Raw genomic sequence first — 18,358 nt, 5'->3', positions numbered from 1 at the left:
GTCCACCTTTCGGGACATCTAGCGTTCAATTCCGCATTATGTAAGGGTGTTGAGGTCCCTGTGATCGGATAGCGCACTTGCGATCGAGGTACTGTAACACGTTTGCCGAAGGGATCCTCTGTGTGGTTGGAACCAAGAGAAAGCGTGCCTACTAGACAATGACACTCTGACACTCCAGATGTCCAGGACAGATACTGAGCCTCCAAACAGATCAAGTGGGCAGCTAGGGTGCAGGTCTGGAGACATTGCCAATGAGGAAGTGCCAGTCCACGACATCTGACAATCTTAACTCTTCAACAAGACGTGAAAGTGTGCCAATAACAACAAATTAAAAATTAGTGAAGATTACAGAGAAATGCTTTTAGAAAGGAAAATTTTTGGCACGTGCGTGTTTCGTGAAAAATAATTGCGCGTTTCTACAGGAACAAGCGTTGTAACTAAATAATTGATTGATCAGATTAAGAATTCTAGCTCACGAATCAGGGAAGTCATACTACAAGGGTGAGACACTTCGCTACTGTGCCTGATGTTAAGCACGTCAACATGTGGCGGAAGGTTGCTCATCACTTGACTTCGAGGCAAGCGATGACAGTCAGTGTCACTGCTGCACGTGTCGAAGGTCACATTCATTACAGTCTGCTGACTCAGTTGCACAGCCACGCAACTACGATACACCGCCTGTTTAATAAAATACACTAACACACCCAAGCAGCACTCTTCCTCACAATGTTTTCCATTATTGTTTCAGAGAAGTAACTAACCCCGAGAAATGTTATCCAGAGACAATTATTAACAGAATTGAAATCATATTTTTTAAATATTGATCTGTGATGGAAAGATCATGTTTCTGAGTAAATTTTGCAAAGGTAAGTGGAATCAAGCTGTTCATAATCCAAATGAAAATACTTTTTTGGAAAACGAAACAAACTGTAATGTGCCTTAGTCACACACCTGGAGTAAGTGCACTTAACCACTTTATTTCATATTGGTTGCAAATGCTATATTCAAGTGCATATATATATATATATATATATATATATATATATATATATATATATATATATATCAGGTGATCAAAAAGTCAGTATAAATTTGAAAACTGGATAAATCACGGAATAATGTAGATAGAGAGGTACAAATTGACACACATGCTTGGAATGACATGGGGTTTTATTGGAACCAAAAAAATTCAAACGTTCAAAAAATGTCCGATAGATGGCGCTTCATCTGATCGGAATAGCAATAATTAGCATAGCAAGTAAGACAAAACAAAGATGATGTTCTTTACAGGAAGTCCTCAATATGTCCACCATCATTCCTCAACAATAGCTATAGTCGAGGAATAATGTTGTGAACAGCACTGTAAAGCATGTCCGGAGTTATGGTGAGGAATTGGCGTTGGATGTTGTCTTTCAGCATCCCTAGAGATGTCGGTCAATCACGATACACTTGCGACTTCAGGTAACCCGAAAGCCAATAATCGCACGGACTGAGGTCTGGGGACCTGGGAGGCCAAGCATGACGAAAGTGGCGGCTGAGCACACGATCATCACCAAACGACGCGCGCAAGAGATCTTTTACGCGTCTAGCAATATGGGGTGGTTCTAATAAAACCCCATGTCATTCCAAGCATGCGTGTCATTTTTACCTTTCTATCTACATTATTCCGTGGTTTATTAAGTTTTCAAATTTATACTGACTTTTTGATCACCCGGTATATGTAAAGGGTGAGTCAGGAGGAGAGGTACGTGTTTTGACGGGTGATAGCATTACTGATTCTGAACAAAAAACTTAATGTGGACATATGCCCTGTTCCGAATGGTTTCCGAGATAAAATACTTTTAATGTACATTTCTATTTATTTTCTTGTAGTATTCATCATCATTGTTTACAACATATCACAGTAATATAGAGGAAGATGAGCCGAACCCTTCGATACAGGACGCTTGTGTTATATCAAGTCAGAAAACTACCTCAAACTGACCTATAAAAAGTACCTAAGCTACAGCGAACGCGCATCGCGCGAGATTTTCAGTATTTCCACGATCTCGCCGCGCAAACTGTTAGTCCTAGACAAAAAATAAATAGGATCTTTTTTGTAGCAAATTTAATTTAGTTTAATTATGTACTGAGGCACGTTTCCGTTGGAGTGTGCGGTTTTCGAGTTATTAAATAAAAACGTACAAAATTGATAGTAAACGTGTTCTGTCTCGGAAACCACTCGCAATAGGGCATATGTCCACATAAGTTTTTTGTCCAGAATCACTAATACTATCGCCTCTCAAAGCATGTACCTCTCCTCCTGACTCACCCAACTGAAGGTTGAATGGCACAACGAAGAATCCATTAACACTTCATCAAATCTTACAGTACCATGGTGGGGAGGGGAGGGGAGGTACTTTATGCCCACCTGTTGAATATACTGCAATGTAGTCAGCTACTTTATATTTTAAAATTTTGAAAAAAAGATTTATTGTTTTCAATAACTTCTTCTATCAGATTCTATAAATGTTTTAAAAGTGTCAGTTAAACTTAATGCAAAAATCTAAGTCTTAGTAGCAGATATCACTCTCCTGAAATGAATGTCATTTCATTATTTTCTGGTTTAGGACGTTACTTACACATCAGTATATCACTGAACAGTATGTTTTTAATATAAGTCAACACCAAATAAGGAATTTTGTTTTTTTAATTTTTTTATGGTGGGCATAAATTACCTCACTCTTCCTTGGTAAAGCATGTTATGGGAAATATGTTGGTATTGATAGGGTAAATATATGGAGTGGGCCTAACAAATAGCGCACTGTACATAATGTTTCAGGAGAAACAGCAGTGGGAACGCGGTTCTAGGCGCTTCAGTCTGGAACCGCGCGATCGCTACGGTCGCAGGTTCGAATCCTACCTCGGGCATGGATGTGTGTGATGTCCTTAGGTTAATTAGGTTTAAGTAGTTCTAAGTTCTAGGGGACTGATGACCTCAGACGTTAAGTCCCATAGTGCTCAGAGCCATTTGAACCTTTTTTTTTAAAAACAGCAAATATTTTAGGATGTGGTACTAGAGATTAACTTGAATACAACGTTCCATAAAACGTGTGCAATTTGGTAGGTTACAGGGGTACAGCTGGTTACAGAGATACAGGTAAGTTTTCATTTTGATTGTTGGTATTCCAGTTGCTGTGGTTTTATTTACCGACTGCGGCTTTTGTTATGAGGTTCAATTTCTGAAGTTATGCTTGAGTTTACATTAATGAAATTTTCAACTATGATTACGACTGCAGTAAGTGGCCATTTGTACGGCATAAAACGTGCCGCGTTTATTTACAAGTGCTGCGTATGTCGATGTGGGGTTTGTGTGCGGCTTTTGTAATGGAAACGCTACTGCTGCTACTGCGGTTTGTTGAGAACACTGTAGACTGTTTCGTAGCCGCAGCGTAACAGATTCGAGGGTGTTCACTCGTGTGTTCACTGACTGTTGCAGCGGCCACCAGTCGTATCTCATCAGAACATGAACATGCAGTAGAACACGTTACACATGATTCAGTTGGTGCAACGTAGTCGTTCAATAAGCGCACGTAGAATTTCTACACACGTCTGTATTCCCCATACGAGAAGAACGCGACGGACATTATGTACGCACGGCCTGTATCCCTGTCGTTTACAACGGATTCAACACCTTTGTGAGGGTGGGAAGGTAGATGACTGGAATTCTGTTGCTGGTTAGTTGCAAGTCGCCCAATAATGTGATTAATCTATGTACAAGGAAATGTACTGACTGACTAACTGACTAACTGGCTCATCATCGCCTGGCCAAAATCGCTAAGGATAGAACGCTGAGTGGCACAACGAAGAATCCATCAACATTTCATTAGACCTCACAATACCCGTTCGGGGAGGGGGGGAGATGGCGCCCAGAGAAGGTGTTCATCTTAGACTGTAGGCGTCGTTTAGTAAAGGATTGTTAGAAATTCCACTCCTAAGGGGGTGAAGTAGGAGATGAATGGTTGGATGGTTTTTTGAAAATAGGTCGCTGTGAAAGCAATTTGAAAGTTGGAACTAAGAAAATAGGTATTTGGTTCCTCAATCACAAATAAAAGGACACATGTTTCAGCATTTTAGTAAATTCGACCACTAAGGGAATAAAATAGTGGATGAAAGGTTTTTTTTTTCGAAATACATCATTGTTAAAGAACTACTAAAACATTTTTAAAGCTAAGTCTATGAAGATTCATATCTGAATTCTCAGTTAGAAATAACAAAACATGTGGATGGAAGATTTTTTGAAAAAGTTCGTTATATTCAATCAATTTTAAAGAAGCAAGAAACCACAGTTTCAGTTGCCTGAGACTGCAGTCGGGTGTGAGAGCTGCGTTTGTCTGTCTGTGTGTGTGTGTGTGTGTGTGTGTCTTTGTCTATTTTTGACGGCCTTACTGGCCGAAAGCTTTATTTGTGACAGTATTTTTGTTGTGTGCCTAACTGCGACTCAGCATCTCCGCTATATGGTGGGAAGCTACTTTCATTTTCACAATACTCTAACTCTAAAAGTGTTTTTGACAAGATCTACAGTGACGACAGGAAATCGATAAATATCTTATGAGTTTCATTATGATTCTAAAAAGCCAGTTTTACATTTATTATAACTTAAATAACTGCTTCAAGTTGAATGGACAGGTTTTAACTTTCAAGTTCAATTCCTTCAGAACGTGGCGACCGTAAATGGCAAATAGTTGAGTGGAATTTCAGGAGGAATTTCTGTTTTAACTTACAAGTTCAATTACTTCAGAACGTGGCGACCGTAAATAGCAAATAGTTGAGTGGAATTTCAGGAGGAATTTCTCGAGGCGAGTTTAGTCACTCTTCCTTTCTCATGGTGAATGCAGTCACTGTTTTTAGTGTAGAAAATAAATTATCAAAACAACAATTCATGCTTTACAGTAAAGAACTGATAGTTCGGTAATATTCACAACTTTCAACATCTGATTAGTCGGAATTGGAGTTATTACATTATTTTGGAACCCTGAGGGCGTTTCGCCTGTCTCATACATCTTGCACAGCAGATGGAAGACGGAATGCCGTCTTCTCCCGGGGCCTTGTTTCAATTTACGTCTTGCAGTGCTCTGTGAAATTCTTCTCGCTGAATCATATCTCATATCTCATCTTCATCTACATCCTCTTCCATTTCTATAATATTGCCCTCAAGTACACTCCCTTGCATAGACCCCCATATACTCCTTCCACATCCAAATTTCACTTCTTTGCTTAGGACTGGTTTCCCATCTGAGCTCTTAGTACTCATACAGCTGCTTTTCTTTTCTCCAAAGGCTTTTAATTTTATTGTTGGCGGTATCTGTCTTTCCCCTAGTGAAAAATGATTCTAAATCCTTACATTTCTCTTCTATCCATTCGTGCTTAGCCATTTTGCACTTCCTGTCAGTCTCATTTTTAGATGTATATATTCCCATTCGCCTGCTTCATTTGGTGGATTTTTATATAATTTCTCTTTTCACCAATTAAATTCAATATCTGCTTCGTTGTCCAAGATTTCTATTAGGCCTTGTGTTTCGCCTGTGTGACCCTCTTCTGGCTTCATTATTTCAGCTGTCAGTGTTATCCATTTGTCTTTCGCTGTATCCCTTTCTCCTGTTCTAGGCTGCTGTTGCCTAACGCTTTCTATGAAACTCTTACAACCTCTGGTTCTTTCAACCTATCGAGATCCCATCTCCTTAATTTCCTACCATTTTGAAATTTCTTTAAGCTGTATCTACAGTTCAAAGCCAACAAACCAAGGTCAGAGTCCACATTTGCTACAGGAAAAATCGAAATACCTTTATTACCTTTATATAATCAACATGAATCTTACAGTTTCTCCATAACTCTTCCATGTTTACAACCTTCTTTCATAGATCTTACACCAAACGTTAAAATTCTGCCAGGCGGCTTCCTCTTTCGTTCCTTGCCCTTAGTACATATCATTCTACTATTTTTCCTTCTCCTCCTTCTCCTACTGCCGAATTGCAATCATAAATTAACTTCTACTGTTGTGTTGGCAGAAGAGCCAACACCGTGTTACTAGTGGAGGCCGAAATGCACGACTTTTAGCTTATGCAGGCTGGCGTGAGGAGGGAAGAACTATACTGACGTGAGGTCTGGAACATGACAAGGAATGAGAATTCAGAAAGCGGACGTAATTAGTTTGATAACTTTAATCCATTAATGATGAACGTCGCTCTTGACTGTACATGATTCACAATATTATCTGTTCAGAATACATTCTTGAAGAATATGGCGCCTTGGTAGGTCGTAGCAAATGACGTAGCTGAAGGCTATGCTAAACTGTCGTCTCTGCAAATGAGAGCGTATGTAGACAGTGAACCATCGCTAGCAAAGTCGGCTGTACAACTGGGGCGAGTGCTAGGGAGTCTCTCTGGACTAGACCTGCCGTGTGACGGCGCTCGGTCTGCAATCACTGATAGTGGCGACACGCGGGTCCGACGTATACTAACGGACCGCGGCGGTAAAACGCACTGCTTTCTGGGCGGGAAGCGTGCCGGTCCCCGACACGAATCCGCCCGGAGGATTAGTGTCGAGGTCCGGTGTGCCGGCCAGTCTGTGGATGGTTTTTAAGGCGGTTTTCCATTTGCCTCGGCGAATGCGGGCTGGTTCCCTTTATTCCGCCTCAGTTACACTATGTCGGGTATTGCTGCGCAAACACTTTCTCCACGTACACCATAATTACTCTACCACACTCGTCTGGTGTGAGACGTTCCCGGAGGGAGTGGGGGGGGAGGGGGGTCCACTGGGGGCCGAACCGCACAATAATCCTGGGTTCGGTGTGGGGCGGCATTGGCGTGAGTGAAGTGCTGTAGCTTGTTGTGGGGTTGTGAATCACTAAAGGCTACGGGGGGGACGAAGCTTCTCAGTCGTTTCTAGGTCCCCAGTTCCATACAATACAGTGCAATACAAAGCTGCATATTGTAGCTTACCCGCATTCCTATTTTCTTATTCATTACTGGACCTACTCCTGCATTAGCCTTATTTGATTTTGTATTTATAACCCTCCACTCACCTGTTCAGAAGTCCTGTTTCTATTGCCACAGCACTTCAGAAATTCCCACAATATTAAACTTCTATCTATCTAGGCTATCTGAGTCGATTAAGCGATCTAACATTCTACGTCCCGACTTATGAATTACCTCGAAGAAAAAGGTCTATTGACACACAGTCAACATGGGTTTAGAAAACATCGTTCCTGTGAAACACAACTAGCTCATTATTCATATGAAGTGTTGAGTGCTACTGACAAGGGATTTCAGAACGATTCCGTATTTCTGGATTTCCAGAAGGCTTTTGATACTGTACCACACAAGAGGCTCGTAGCGAAATTGTGTGCACATGGAATATCGTCTCAGTTATGCGACTGGATTTGTGATTTCCTGTCAGAGAGGTCACAGTTCATAGTAACTGACGGAAAGTCATCGAGTAAAACAGAAGTGATTTCTGGCGTTCCCCAAGGTAGTGTTATAGGCCCTTATCTATATATCTATATAAACGATTTGGGAGACAATCTCAGCAGCCGTCTTCGATTGTTTGCAGATGACGCTGTCGTTTATCGACTAATAAAGTCATCAGAAGATCAAAACAAACTGCAAAACGATTTAGAAAAGATATCTGAATGGTGCGAAAAGTGGCAGTTGACCCTAAATAATGAAAAGTGTGAGGTCATCTACATTAGTGCTAAAAGGAACTCGTTAAACTTCGGTTACACGATAAATCAGTGTAACCTAAAAGCCGTAATTTCGACTAAATACCTAGGTATTACAATTACGAGGAACTAAAATTGGAAGGAACACACAGAAAATGTTGTGGGGAAGGCTAACCAAAGACTGCGTTTTATCAGCAGGACACTTAGAAAATACAACAGACCTACTAAGGAGACTGCCTACTCTACGCTTGTCCGTCCTCTTCTACAATAATGCTGCGCGGTGTGGGATCCTTGCCAGATAGGACTGACGGAGTGCTTCGAAAAAGTTCAAAGAAAGGCAGCACGTTTTGCATTATCGCGAAATATGGGAGAGAGTGTCACAGAAATACAGGATTTGGGCTGGACATCGTTAAAAGAAAGGCGTATTTCGTTGCGACGGAATCTTCTCACTAAATTCCAATCACCAGCTTTCTCCTCCGAATGCGAAAATATTTTGTTGACACCGACCTACATGGGGAGGAACGATCAGCACGATAAAATAAGGGAAATCAGAGGTCGTACGGGAAGATATAGGTGTTCATTTTTTCGCGCGCTATACGAGATGGGAACAACAGAGAATTGTGAAGGTGGTTCGATGAACCCTCTGCCAGGCACTTAAATGTGATTTGCAGAGTATCCATGTACATGTAGAGGTAGATTACGGCATAGTCCTCTTTCTCCAGCTGCTGTGCGGAGCATGATGAAGGTCGAATCAACTGAAGAACTGGGTATCGCTCCTGGAAGGGGCCGACGACCGGTTGCAGCACAGGTGGTTGACGGAATCGCTGTTGCTATGGCAGACAACGCTGCGCGCAATACCCGATCGTCAAGCAGTGCGCGTGCTGTGTCACCACAGTTGAACATCCGTGGTCCACCGTACTGAAGTTGCTTCAATCCATTCTCAAATGGTATGCGTACAAGATCCATATCGTACAGCAGCTCGCACTACAGGACGAACAACGACGTGTTGACTTTGCTCTCCACTTTCTCGCAAGGATTGAAGTTGACGAGTGCTAGCCCCGGACCGTCCTACGGACAGACGAAGCACATTTTTCTCTGACGGGTGAGTTGAACACACAGAATTGCCGAGTGTGGGGATCTTCACCTCCAGTCACTGTGAATGAAGCTCCTCTGTATGGTGAACGAGTCACCGTATGGTGTGGATTAACGGCTACGTTCATCACTGGCCCATTCTGTTTTGACCAATTTGGCGCTCAAGGACCAAAAGCTTGCAGTGTGACTGGCCAGCGTCACTGCGATATGCTTCTCCAGCATGTCATACCCGTCTACATGAGAGAGACACATTGACCTCAGCAGTTTTCATGGAAGATGGGGCCTCACCGTACGTTGCGCGTGGAGCAAATGCACCTGATCTCACTCCCTGTGATTTCTGGTTGTGGTTCTATCTGAAGGACAGGATTTACCAGGGGAACATTCACACATGTGCTGATCTGAAGCACAGTATATAAAGAGAGGTAGCCAGCATACCTACGGTCATGCTTCGTTCTACTGTGCAGGATGCAATCCTGCGCTTTCAGATTCATCTGGACAAGGGTGCCATACTGAGCCCTTTTTGTAGCAGTAATGGTACCGGTATGTAATGGTATGATTTACAGTTGCAGCACATTGAAAGTATTTTAATTGAATTGATTCTGCATTATTTCTCTTCCCTATGTCCTTCACATTAGTGCTACCAAGTTTGGTTCTGGTACGGTAATTAGTTTCCGTGTTATAACGTGTTAAATAGGGAAAGATTAATTATAACCGTCCCTTACATTGAAGCTATCTGATACGATTAGGTGTAACGTATTTGTGATAAACGATAGTAAAAATGCTGTTGCAAATTTGTTATGATGTACACGATAAACAGCATACAAATATTTTGCAGTTGTTCGACAGCTGTCATGTTACCTTTCTGGTGAAATTTGCGTCTACCAGCATCCGCTTGATCTGTTGAAAATTTGAAGGAAACCATAGCACGAGTTGGGCTTATGAACAGTGATTCCACTTTTGTCATAACATTGGAAGTATTTTGTTCAACTCCACACTCGTAATGTTGTAGTCCTCGATTGCGGCGTGCGCACGTGATATCACGTTTGTAACAAAATAATCTAAAATCAGGTTTTGCCAGATAACGCTGTAAGGATATATGGCGTTGGCATTGTGTTGGCGGCAAGACGCTAGATGAAGTAGTTAGGTTTCTGCCTATCTCTAAAGAAGGAGTTTGTGTTTCGTGTGGGTCGTGCATCACAGGACTACCATCCGGCCACCCTTAAATCTTTGTATGCAAAATATCATGCGTTTTACAGGCGATTGTCCCCTGTAAAACAGCAAGTGTATCTTTAATTTGTTCATATTAATTTCTTTTCATTAAACTCTTTATTGATGTCATGTAGAAGTTGTATAGTCATCTGACTTGAGTTCCATTGTTTCTCATGGGATATGTATGTTTCTTTACCAGTTTATCCACAAAAATCGTCTATTTATCTTGCCTACTTCTGTTTCTTTCCTTAAAGTTATAATCTTCTGGGTTTTTAGGCCTCGCCATATTTCCTTCTAAAATAATCGACGTTTCGACTCCTCTGCTGGGATCTTCTTCGGGATGTTTCGGTGTCCACTATTGCCAGAAAACTGTCAGTGATTAGTGTCGCGTCCTCTTATAAAGGGGAGTTTTCCCGCGTTCGTGCTGGAGAAGTGGGAGTATCGGTTAAAATTTTAACCGATCATGCTGAAGAAGATCGCAGCAGAGGGGTCGAAACGTCGATTATTTTAGAAGGAAGTATGACACTTCCTAACAACCCAGAATACTTTAACTTTAGTGACAACGGCCACGAAAGCCTGCAGACTTACATGTTCTTTTTCCTTCTCTTGCAAGAAGCTGCCTTTTGTGACTTACATGTTTTCCCCATGTCAGTGCCTCAACTTGGAGGAAACAGTAGTTAAAGCTTGCGTACTGGCTGATTCGCAGGTACGTGCAGGCCATAGTCGCACCACATCGGCGTCGCCAGCCGGTTGCTGGTCCAGCAGGCAGAGAGAGAGACCACCAAGGCGCCGGTTTCCCCGGACACGCCCCCCACCCCCTTCCCCTCCCCCTCCGCCACCCTTCCCCTCCCCCTTCCCCATTTTAGGCTCGCTGGAACCATTCCGGCCTCCCCCCTACCAATTACGGCACACTTTGCCGCTGCAATCTCGACAGCCTGACCGCGCCGTTATACGCTGACGCCACAAACGGAAGCGACCGCTACGTCCCACCGAGCGAGCTGCGAGGCAAGTTAAACTGGACAGAATCGTCCGACAGTTTCTAATGACACTGTGGCTAGGTCATAAAACATGTCTCTTCTGTTTTTCGGACAGTTAAAATATCAAATCCGAGGTTTCAGCAAATGATGATGTGCATAGTGACACATAGGTTCGTCACGTCGTTCAAAAATGGTTCAAATGGCTCTGAGCACTATGGGACTCAACATCTTAGGTCATAAGTCCCCTAGAACTTAGAACTACTTAAACCTAACTAACCAAAGGACATCACATACACCAATGCCCGAGGCAGGATTCGAACCTGCGACCGTAGCAGCCTCGCGGTTCGGGACTGCAGCGCCAGAACCGCACGGCCACCGCGGCCGGCTTCGTCACGTCGTTAATTAGCACTTGTACGAACAGAGAGTTTTTTCCTTAGTGGAACGATATATAATTTTTAAGGCGTTTAATTTCAGTGCTTTCACACACACGTTGGTTTACCATATACCTATATTACTAAATGACTAAAATGATTACCGCTACTAGTTGCACGTTACCTCTCCAACAGCTCCCAAAAGCAACAAAAAATTGATTTTCAGTACTTCATCTAAATACTGACCAATTTTACAAATTTGCCGTCATAATCTAAGGACTGAGACGTATAATGTTGCGTTAAATGTTTAACACTATTTAGTATTACGGTTACAAACTGTGTACGTGTTTTTACCCAGACTACATTCATCCAGTGCTTGATAACGAGAGCACTTTCCGCCTGCTAATAAACTTTAAATACAGTGTCAAACCTTTTCTTGCTTCCAGTAGCGCAAAATAATGAAAGGGAAACAATCTATCACTTACTAAATGTTCGTTGTTCGTGCGAATGCTGCTGCATGCGTGGGAGATCGATACTTTAGAGAAGTGGAGGTGGGGTTACTGGTGTGCAATTAAAAGTAGACAAGTTTGGCCGGATTTGACTAAGTACTACCAACGATACAGAGTGGGTGTACCTCAGGTGGTAACTTAGATGTACTGTGCGTGTCAGCAGCATCAAACCAGAATTGTCACATGAATTCAGTACACCACTGTGCGATTTCATTTTGTACTAAGAAGGAAATTTTAACATAAAAAGTACGAGGCCCAGTCAAAAACTTCCCGGAATTTCATTGTAGCCGTTTCGATACCATTGTATTAGTCTGAATTAGTTACTGTGATTTAACTAATTATTCTTGATTACTCTCCAATAATTTTGCAGAATGTTTTTGTTTATTTTGTTTATTTACAGGTAAGAGTCTGTGTTTGCGTGATATTTAAGTTCGAGCAAAGGACGAATATCAAATCCATGCGCAGATTGGGTAAATCTGCTGCAGAGACATTCTCATTATTTTGTAAACTTAAATACGACAATGTTCTCATTAATACTCCCTCAACTATTCACTGGTTCTGTTTTATTGGGGTGGTACATGGGTGCAGCAGCATTTAGAGGTACATTATTTTTAAAATAATTAAGCCTTCCGAAACTGACCATAGGCATAGGCAGAAAGTACCTTCAGTTAATTCACTAATTCATATGTACATAATTAAGGGTGTAGCTCACGATTTGAACGTCACTGAGAAGATAACACTTTTCTTTCTGTAAAAATAATAACATTTAGCATTACTCAGACATATATTTATGATTTAAAGCAAGCGACGGCTTGCAATATTTTTAGATTTCCAGAAAGCTTTTGACACCGTCCCTGATAAGCGATTTCTAATTAAATTGCGTGCCTATGGAGCATCGTATCAGTTGTATGACTTAATTCGTGATTTCCTGTCAGAGATGTCACAGTTCGTAATAACTGTCGGAAAGTCACCGAGTGAAAGAGAAGAAATATCTGACGTTCCCCAAGGTAGTGTTTCAGGTGCGCGGCCCCTCCCGCCGGAGGTGCGAGTCCTCCCTCGAGCATGGCTGTGTGTGTTGTTCTTAGCATAAGTTAGTTTAAGTAGTGTGTAAGACTCTGCAGTTTGATCCCTTAGGAATTCACACACATCTGAACGTTTGTTACACGCCCTCTGTTGTTCCTGATTTGCATAAACGATTTAGGAGACACTCTGATCAGTCCTCTCAGATTTTTTGCAAATGATGCTGTCATTATCGTCATTTAAGATCAAAAAGATTTGCAAAGTGATTTAGATAAGTTACCCGTGTGGTGCAAAAAGTGTCAATTGACTCGAAATCACGAAGAATCTGAAGTCATCCACATGAGCACTGGAAAGAATCGGCTAAATATCTGTTTCACGTTAAATCACACAAACCTAAAGGCTGTAAACTCAACTAAATACTTAGAGATTGCAATTACGAATAACCTAAGGTGGAACGCTCATATAGATAATGCTGTGGGGAAGGAAAACCAAAGACTGCGATTTATTGGCAGAACACTCAGATAACGTAGCAGGTCTACTAATGAGACTGCTTACGCTACGCTTGTCCGCCTATTTCTGGAATATTTGTATGCAGTGTGGGACCTACGTCAGATAGGATTGACGGATGACATCGAAATAGTTCAAACAAGAGCAGTTCAGTTTTGTATTATTGCTAAATAGGGGAGAGCGAGCCACAGATATAATACACGAATTGGGGTGGCAGCCATTCAAACACCCTCGCTGCGTCAGGACATTCTAATGAAATTTCAATCACTGTAATAAAATTACAGAAATCAGAGCTCGCACGAAAAGATGTGTTTTTTTTTCTTGTGCACGTTTAGAGAACGGAACGGAAGAGGAGTAGTTAAAGGTGGCAGGCACTCAGTTGCGAATTGCAGAGTAATCATGTTGATAACCCTGTCGAAATAACCTACGAACGTTCACGTACGAGTGAGATGTCAAGTTAATACTGATTTGAAAGGAAAGTTATACTCTTTAATAGACTGCTACGATATATATGTATTTGGGCAATTATAACCAAACTTCAATTTGTACAAAGAGTGATTAGGGGCGTAGGAAGTTTCCCCATGATCAATTCACCGGCTTTGTCTGGACAATTACAGACGCTGACCCCACTGGCATTTTCGCACCCTTGAACTGTGAAAGGTGACTCTATATACGAGGATGAACTATCATTACTGTCCTCTTACTGCTTCAGCTCTGTTGCGACAGCATCGTCGTCATACTATCGGTGCACCTATGACAAGCTCTCCTTCTGCTAACAAAAAATCTTCACTGTTCATTACTTTGTTCCTAACGGCCTAAAGCCAGCCTCTCATCTAGTGAGGGAATGAAAATAGTGCACTTTCGAACGAGTCACTCTACAGCAAGAACGTGGACGTTTCGGAATTTACAACTGTTTTGTGGGCCCTATGTCTTGTGAAACTACCTCTGCACTTTGCATAAATTACCAATTAAATCAAAAGTCTATATTTTCTTCGCATTTGGCTTACGGAACCAGAATTGGTTGGCGTTTGCAAGCCCTGAACCTCAACTATAACTGGTTTAATTGCCGACTCGTAATTTAAAGAGTGCTCTGGCCCATATTTACAGACTTACTTCTTGTGAAATTTCTTCATAACATCTTGGATTGTTTATGAATGTGTTTTCCCAACGCTTTTGTAGTCAAATTTTATGCGTAATTTTTTTGTAGCGGGCTTCTCAGCGGCAAGTGATCACACCTTTGTGTGTGTCTCCAGCTTTTGGCCGCATATACAGGGAGATTCATGAAGATATGCAAATATTTTAATATATTATTCTACAAGTTCAAAAATGGTTAAAATGGCTCTGAGCACTATGAGACTTAACTTCTGAGGTCATCAGTCGCCTAGAACTTAGAACTAATTAAACATAACTAACCTAAGGACATCACACACATCTATGCCCGAGGCAGGATTCGAACCTGCGACCGTAGCGGTCGCTCGGTTCTAGACTGTAGCGCCTAGAACCGCACGGCCACTATGGCCGGCATTCTACAAGTAAAGCCAAAGAAAAAAGTTTATATAAACATACCTTATGTTATGGTGTTAGTTATGGAGTTACGGCTAACAAGAGATTTTGCCTGAAATTTAGCAACTTCGCTAATATGAAGCAATCGCAAAACTGTACGAGGTTAAAGTGAAGCACGATTTCTATTTATTTTGTTGTTATTGATCTGGTGAATGTAGTAAAACATGTCCCAGACGTGTATCTGCAGTAGTTTTCCAGAACATCCATAGAAGTAAAGAACTAATTTCGTAAAATTTTTAATTTATCAACTACTTTGCCCAGTTTGTTTTTAAATTCCAGACAACTACAGAAACTTTTCAACAGAAGTTGTAGAGAATTTAATTTTGGAAAAATTATGGTAATAACGTTAATTGAAACTGTACTTAATTTCGTCTATTGCGTTCATAATGCGAGCAAGTAATGGCTCACGTATATTGACTTTGTCCTCATAAACTGTTATTATGTTGTTTCACCGAACAATGCAGAAAACTAACTCGCTTCAAGGTTAGGAAAGGATTGAAATAACTCATTAACGGTTGCCAACAATGACATAAATGTTTCTACATTCTTAAAGGAAAGTAAACAAATTTGCTTGTACAATAATCTTCGCTTCTCTGGATGTTCTGGAAAACTACGCAGATTCATGTTTGGGACATGTTTAATTAGATTCACCAGACCAATAACAACAAATTAATTGAAAATCGTGCTTCACTTTCACCTCCCACAGTTTTGCGATGTCTTCATATTAGCGAAGTTGCTAAATTTCAGGCAAAACATTTTATTAGCCGTAAGTCCGTAACTAAAAATTTGCGGATCTATGCTTATATTAAATTTTTGCTTTAGTTTTACTTGTAGCCGGCCGCGGTGACCGAGTTGTTCTAGGCGCTTCAGTCCGGAACCGCGCGACTGCTAGGGTCGCAGGTTCGAATCCTGCCTCTGATATGGATGTGTGTGATGCCCTTAGGTTTGTTAGGTTTAAGTAGTTCTAAGTTCTAGGGGAATTATGACCTCCGATGTTAAGTCCCATAGTGCTCAGAGCCATTTGCACAATTTTTTTACTTGTAGAATAGCATATTAAAATATTTGCGTATCTTTGGGAATCACTCTGTATCATAGTATGATACAGAGTTAGGAGCTGAAGAGTTTCATGGACCACAACCTTACATCTCGGAAGGTTTACCAGAAGATAAATCACTCTGTATATCCACTGTAAGTAGTCGGACTTCCGTATATTTTACTAATCCTACTTACAGTGTAATCATTTATACCAGACCTTTTTGCGGTTTCTGTAGCCAATAATTTTCCCTGTCTTTCCCCTCTTCGGTCGTCAAACTTTTAATTACAAATGCTTGCTACGCACATAGTGAAGGAAGATTAAAGTTTGTGAAACAATTTATGTTGCTTCAGTCACTTTTTGTTAATATTTATTAGCACCCCGAGTTTCGGCACATGCTGCCATCATCAGCTGCATTACAGTTAAATGCACATTACGTTAGTCTGAAGTATGATGAGCACTACTTGCAAAGAATCATATTTCAGGTTAATGCAATCTACAGTCATGCTCAAAAGTATCCGAACGACCTGAATTGCTTTTCGCCTGATTCGCATGCAACCAGCCTACCGCAGCTGTCTAGCAGGTCCTCTAATCGCTCCTTGGTACAGTCGTTTGACTATTGAAAATGGTTCCAACAAGTCACCACTAAAAAACACTGCTCTGTATCGCAATAATTCAAGATGTAAAGTAATACCACGATACTAGAAATATCAGGGAACACCTTATCACAGATAAGACTGTCCTTGAGGCTTGTAAGCTCGCATTTATCGCAATAAATGACATACATGAAATGTTACCACTCTCATTATTACGTCAGATAGGTAATGCACGTAGTAAGTTCGTCGTATTCATGATTTCCTCTTCAAAGTAACATACCGTACTTGTTATTTAACACAAAATGACATTAAAAATTTAAGTTATTCACGAGCAGCTAGTTGAGAATATCTATGAACTTCAAATGACACGACGAACCGTCTCGTTCTGCATATGGATTCAAATCCAGGTCATGCAGACTAAGATTTCATGACTAACGAAAACTAACAGTCATTCCTGAGTAGGCATACACAGAGTGATATACCTCAATTTTAGACAGTATCAGTTAGCAAATATCAACGTTTAATTACATAAAATAATAATTTTTAACGAACGCGAATTCCTACCCAGCGGAAGATGTTAAATATTGCTTCTTCACAAGTAACTTACTTGAAATGCCGTGAGATAAAGCTTTGTGTTGGACAGGAATTCGAACCCAGAACCTAATCGGATTGTTATCGAAGCACAATCAACTGTGACATATCGGATTTTCTCGGCAGTAGCTAGATGTTTTAAATGAAATGACGAGACGAAACCTTAATTTTTTCCTTGCCAGGACTCCAACCCGGCACCTATCGCTGTTATATTCTAGAGAAAACTAACGTTAAATGTGGGTTTGTTACACCAGCAGCGACATGTGAGCATTTTTGAACTAGAAATAATATGACGAAGAGTTCAGTGCTGACTGGGAATCGAACCCCAGACACAAACAGACGTCAGCTACCGAATTTTTCTCCTCCAGCAGCTCAGAATAACATCCTTGAACTTGTCATAAGAGGATACGGACAGGAGGCGCTGGGTTTGGTTAATATGCAGCGTTTTCACCTACCAGTTGTGTCAAACATTCAGGTGTGTAATCTTCCATCACGATTACAGTTTCCCACAAAATATATACAAATAAAACACTTAGCTTGTTACTCTATGAGAAAAGATTATTTCAGTACAATAAAAAGTCTTTGGAAATCAACTTTGCCCACCTGTCACGAAAAGTACGATAACAAACACTTTGCACCTAGAAATCGATTGGATCTATGTGCAGTCTTGTGATCATACAAGTAGAATTTCATGAACTGCACGAGAATGTAGAAAAATTTTGGTGCGAATGGAAGCTGTAAGAAACACAGTTAACTAATTATTCTCTACCACGTAATAATAAATTCATTTGAAAATTCGGAAGAGAAGAAACTAAAAATTATGCTTATTAAGACAGAAACTAAAGTGCAGATTTGGGCACTATGCAGATCTGCGCTTTTTCGTCTTCAGATTTACACAAATAATGTATACTAACCAGCGTGTTCATTGAATTTGTAATGTTTCCCTCTTGTTTAGTCTTCTAATGATGAACTGTATCCACACCCAATGAGTTTGATTATTTCTTTTTATCCTTCCATCTACTATCTTTGTATGTTATTGTTCGGTGTCCAAAAAGCAAAATATTATGCCTGCTCCCACGAGGTATTAAAACGAGGTCACAAGAAGGCTAACGAATTATAATCAAAATACAGTGAGACGTCAGTTTGTCTGTCGTCATGGTGTTAAGTCGACAGAAATAGTTGGGTGTTATT

General features: G+C 40.9%; 1 long non-coding RNA gene across 1 annotated transcript in view; it reads right to left on the bottom strand.

Annotated features, from left to right (window-relative positions):
- LOC126175138 (uncharacterized) overlaps positions 1-18,358 on the bottom strand; it is an 875,426-nt gene that overhangs the window by 15,330 nt on the left and 841,738 nt on the right. The gene's annotated exons all lie outside the window — the stretch shown is intronic.

This window comes from Schistocerca cancellata, chromosome 3 (genome assembly GCF_023864275.1).
Source record: "Schistocerca cancellata isolate TAMUIC-IGC-003103 chromosome 3, iqSchCanc2.1, whole genome shotgun sequence".
NCBI lineage: Eukaryota > Metazoa > Arthropoda > Insecta > Orthoptera > Acrididae > Schistocerca > Schistocerca cancellata.
Note: the sequence above shows the minus strand (reverse complement) of the source record. Positions and strands in the feature narration are given on the sequence as shown.